Raw genomic sequence first — 6,720 nt, forward strand, 5'->3', positions numbered from 1 at the left:
ATAATAATAATAGACAGTACACTACAGTCAACTCCTCCTGTATAATAATAATTATAATAATAATAATAATAGACAGGACACTACAGTCTACTCCTCCTGTATAATAATAATAATAATAATAATAATAATAATAGACAGGACACTACAGTCTACTCCTCCTGTATAATAATAATAATAGACAGGACACTACAGTCTACTCCTCCTGTATAATAATAATAGACAGGACACTACAGTCTACTCCTCCTGTATAATAATAATAATAATAATAATAATAATAATAATAATAATATACAGGACACTACAGTCTACTCCTCCTGTATAATAATAATAATAATAATAATAATAATAGACAGGACACTACAGTCTACTCCTCCTGTATAATAATAATAATAATAATAATAATAGACAGGACACTACAGTCTACTCCTCCTGTATAATAATAATAATAATAGACAGGACACTACAGTCTATTCCTCCTGTATAATAATAATAATAATAATAATAATAATAGACAGGACACTACAGTCTACTCCTCCTGTATAATAATAATAATAATAGACAGGACACTACAGTCTACTCCTCCTGTATAATAATAATAATAGACAGGACACTACAGTCTACTCCTCCTGTATAATAATAATAATAATAATAATAATAATAGACAGGACACTACAGTCTACTCCTCCTGTATAATAATAATAATAATAATAGACAGGACACTACAGTCTACTCCTCCTGTATAATAATAATAATAATAGACAGGACACTACAGTCTACTCCTCCTGTATAATAATAATAATAATAATAGACAGGACACTACAGTCTACTCCTCCTGTATAATAATAATAATAGACAGGACACTACAGTCTACTCCTCCTGTATAATAATAATAATAATAATAATAATAGACAGGACACTACAGTCTACTCCTCCTGTATAATAATAATAATAATAATAATAATAATAATAATAATAGACAGGACACTACAGTCTACTCCTCCTGTATAATAATAATAATAATAATAGACAGGACACTACAGTCTACTCCTCCTGTATAATAATAATAATAATAGACAGGACACTGCAGTCTACTCCTCCTGTATAATAATAATAATAATAATAATAATAATAGACAGGACACTACAGTCTACTCCTCCTGTATAATAATAATAATAGACAGGACACTACAGTCTACTCCTCCTGTATAATAATAATAATAATAATAATAATAGACAGGACACTACAGTCTACTCCTCCTGTATAATAATAATAATAATAGACAGGACACTACAGTCTACTCCTCCTGTATAATAATAATAATAATAATAATAGACAGGACACTACAGTCTACTCCTCCTGTATAATAATAATAATAATAATAGACAGGACACTACAGTCTACTCCTCCTGTATAATAATAATAATAATAATAATAGATAGGACACTACAGTCTACTCCTCCTGTATAATAATAATAATAATAATAGACAGGACACTACAGTCTACTCCTCCTGTATAATAATAATAATAATAATAATAGACAGGACACTACAGTCTACTCCTCCTGTATAATAATAATAATAGACAGGACACTACAGTCTACTCCTCCTGTATAATAATAATAATAATAGACAGGACACTACAGTCTACTCCTCCTGTATAATAATAATAATAGACAGGACACTACAGTCTACTCCTCCTGTATAATAATAATAATAATAATAATAGACAGGACACTACAGTCTACTCCTCCTGTATAATAATAATAGACAGGACACTACAGTCTACTCCTCCTGTATAATAATAATAATAATAGACAGGACACTACAGTCCACTCCTCTTGTATAATAATAATAATAATAATAGACAGGACACTACAGTCTACTCCTCCTGTATAATAATAATAGACAGGAAACTACAGTCTACTCTTCCTGTATAATAATAATAATAATAGACAGGACACTACAGTCTACTCCTCCTGTATAATAATAATAATAATAATAGACAGGACACTACAGTCTACTCCTCCTTTATAATAATAATAATAATAATAATAGACAGGACACTACAGTCTACTCCTCCTGTATAATAATAATAATAATAATAATAATAATAATAGACAGGACACTACAGTCTACTCCTCCTGTATAAAAATAATAATAATAATAATAATAATAATAGACAGGACACTACAGTCTACTCCTCCTGTATAATAATAATAATAATAATAATAGACAGGACACTACAGTCTACTCTTCCTGTATAATAATAATAGACAGGACACTACAGTCTACTCTTCCTGTATAATAATAATAATAATAGACAGGACACTACAGTCTACTCCTCCTGTATAATAATAATAATAATAATAATAATAGACAGGACACTACAGTCTACTCCTCCTTTATAATAATAATAATAGACAGGACACTACAGTCTACTCCTCCTTTATAATAATAATAATAATAATAATAATAATAGACAGGACACTACAGTCTACTCCTCCTGTATAATAATAATAATAATAGACAGGACACTACAGTCTACTCCTCCTGTATAATAATAATAATAATAATAATAATAATAGACAGGACACTACAGTCTACTCCTCCTGTATAATAATAATAATAATAATAATAATAATAATAATAGACAGGACACTACAGTCTACTCCTCCTGTATAAAAAAAATAATAATAATAATAATAATAATAATAGACAGGACACTACAGTCTACTCCTCCTGTATAATAATAATAATAATAATAATAGACAGGACACTACAGTCTACTCCTCCTGTATAATAATAATAATAATAGACAGGACACTACAGTCTACTCCTCCTGTATAATAATAATAATAATAATAGACAGGACACTACAGTCTACTCCTCCTGTATAATAATAATAATAATAATAATAGACAGGACACTACAGTCTACTCCTCCTGTATAATAATAATAATAATAATAATAGACAGGACACTACAGTCTACTCCTCCTGTATAATAATAATAATAATAATTATTATTATAGACAGGACACTACAGTCTACTCCTTCTGTATAATAATAATAATAATAATAATAATAATAATAATAATAGACAGGACACTACAGTCTACTCCTCCTGTATGATAATAATAATAATAATAGACAGGACACTACAGTCTACTCCTCCTGTATAATAATAATAATAATAATAGACAGGACACTACAGTCTACTCCTCCTGTATAATAATAATAATAGACAGGACACTACAGTCTACTCCTCCTGTATAATAATAATAATAATAGACAGGACACTACAGTCTACTCCTCCTGTATAATAATAATAATAATAGACAGGACACTACAGTCTACTCCTCCTGTATAATAATAATAATAATAATAATAATAATAATAATAATAGACAGGACACTACAGTCTACTCCTCCTGTATAATAATAATAATAGACAGGACACTACAGTCTACCCCTCCTGTATAATAATAATAATAATAGACAGGACACTACAGTCTACTCCTCCTGTATAATAATAATAATAGACAGAACACTACAGTCTACTCCTCCTTTATAATAATAATAATAATAATAGACAGGACACTATAGTCTACTCCTCCTGTATAATAATAATAATAATAATAATAATAATCAGGACACTACAGTCTACTCCTCCTGTATAATAATAATAATAATAATAATAATAATAATAATAGACAGGACACTACAGTCTACTCCTCCTGTATAATAATAATAATAGACAGGACACTACAGTCTACTCCTCCTGTAGAATAATAATAATAATAATAGACAGAACACTACAGTCTACTCCTCCTGTATAATAATAATAATAATAATAGACAGGACACTACAGTCTACTCCTCCTGTATAATAATAATAATAATAATAATAATAATAATAATAATAGACAGGACACTACAGTCTACTCCTCCTGTATAATAATAATAATAGACAGGACACTACAGTCTACTCCTCCTGTAGAATAATAATAATAATAATAATAGACAGGACACTACAGTCTACTCCTCCTGTATAATAATAATAATAATAATAGACAGGACAGTACAGTCTACTCCTCCTGTATAATAATAATAATAATAATAATAATAATAATAATAGACAGGACACTACAGTCTACTCCTCCTGTATAATAATAATAATAATAGACAGGACACCACATTCTACTCCTCCTGTATAATAATAATAATAATAATAATAATAATAATAGACAGGACACTACAGTCTACTCCTCCTGTATTATAATAATAATAATAATAATAATAATAGACAGGACACTACAGTCTACTCCTCCTGTATAATAATAATAATAGACAGGACACTACAGTCTACTTCTCCTGTATAATAATAATAATAATAGACAGGACACTACAGTCTACTCCTCCTGTATTATAATAATAACAATAATAATAATAGACAGGACACTACAGTCTACTCCTCCTTTATAATAATAATAATAGACAGGACACTACAGTCTACTCCTCCTGTATAATAATAATAATAATAATAGACAGAACACTACAGTCTACTCCTCCTGTATAATAATAATAATAATAATAATAATAGACAGGACACTACAGTCTACTCCTCCTGTATAATAATAATAATAATAATAATAATAATAGACAGGACACTACAGTCTACTCCTCCTGTATAATAATAATAATAGACAGGACACTACAGTCTACTCCTCCTGTATAATAATAATAATAGACAGGACACTACAGTCTACTCCTCCTGTATAATAATAATAATAATAATAGACAGGACACTACAGTCTACTCCTCCTGTATAATAATAATAATAATAATAATAGACAGGACACTACAGTCTACTCCTCCTGTATAATAATAATAATAGACAGGACACTACAGTCTACTCCTCCTGTATAATAATAATAATAATAATAATAGACAGGACACTACAGTCTACTCCTCCTGTATAATAATAATAATAATAGACAGGACACTACAGTCTACTCCTCCTGTATAATAATAATAATAATAATAATAGACAGGACACTACAGTCTACTCTTCCTGTATAATAATAATAATAATAGACAGGACACTACAGTCTACTCCTCCTGTATAATAATAATAATAATAGACAGGACACTACAGTCTCCTCCTCCTGTATAATATTCATAATAATAGACAGGACACTACAGTCTACTCCTCCTGTATAATAATAATAATAATAGACAGGACACTACAGTCTACTCCTCCTGTATAATAATAATAATAATAGACAGGACACTACAGTCTACTCCTCCTGTATAATAATAATAATAATAGACAGGACACTACAGTCTACTCCTCCTGTATAATAATAATAATAATAGACAGGACACTACAGTCTACTCCTCCTGTATAATAATAATAATAATAATAATAATAATAGACAGGACACTACAGTCTACTCCTCCTGTAGAATAATAATAATAATAGACAGGACACTACAGTCTACTCCTCCTGTATAATAATAATAGACAGGACACTACAGTCTACTCCTCCTGTATAATAATAATAATAGACAGGACACTACAGTCTACTCCTCCTGTATAATAATAATAGACAGGACATTACAGTCTACTCCTCCTGTATAATAATAATAATAATAGACAGGACACTACAGTCTACTCCTCCTGTATAATAATAATAGACAGGACACTACAGTCTACTCCTCCTGTATAATAATAATAATAATAGACAGGACACTACAGTCTACTCCTCCTGTATAATAATAATAGACAGGACACTACAGTCTACTCCTCCTGTATAATAATAATAGACAGGACACTACAGTCTACTCCTCCTGTATAATAATAATAATAATAATAATAATAATAGACAGGACACTACAGTCTACTCCTCCTGTATAATAATAATAATAATAATAATAGACAGGACACTACAGTCTACTCCTCCTGTATAATAATAATAATAATAATAATAATAGACAGGACACTACAGTCTACTCCTCCTGTATAATAATAATAATAATAATAATAATAATATAATAATAATAATAATAATAATAGACAGGACACTACAGTCTACTCCTCCTGTATAATAATAATAATAATAATAATAGACAGGACACTACAGTCTACTCCTCCTGTATAATAATAATAGACAGGACACTACAGTCTACAGTCTACAGTCCCATGTAATAACAGCGCCCATGTAATGATAGCGCCCATGTAATGACGGCGCCCGTGTAATGACGGCGCCCATGTAATGATGCACTAGCACCACCAAATGCAGCTGATCCATGGATCAGAAAAGCTTTACCAACCTTGGGCTGAAGAATCGTTTTCTTAAAGACAACTAAAGGGGTATTCCGAGCTAAAAGAGTTTATCCAGGACTAGAAAAACAGCAAATTTATTACAAAAAACAGCGCCACCCCTGTCGTCAGGTTGTGAGTGGTATAACAAGCTGCAATACCACACATAACCTGAGAAGAGGAAATTGGCTTTTTTTTTGTAATCCTGCACAACCCCTAACTTATCCCCTATTGTTATCGGACCCCCCGCGATCTCTAGATCAGGACCCTGAGTCTTTTTGTGTATACGCGCCCCTCCTCCATTCAGTCTCTATGGGAGGTGCCGAAGATTTCCAGGGATCTGCAAAATCTCCATAGACAATGAATGTACAACTTACCTCTCCAGGTTCTGTAGATCATG

This window comes from Hyla sarda, chromosome 7, assembly GCF_029499605.1.
Source record: "Hyla sarda isolate aHylSar1 chromosome 7, aHylSar1.hap1, whole genome shotgun sequence".
Taxonomy (NCBI): Eukaryota; Metazoa; Chordata; class Amphibia; order Anura; family Hylidae; genus Hyla; species Hyla sarda.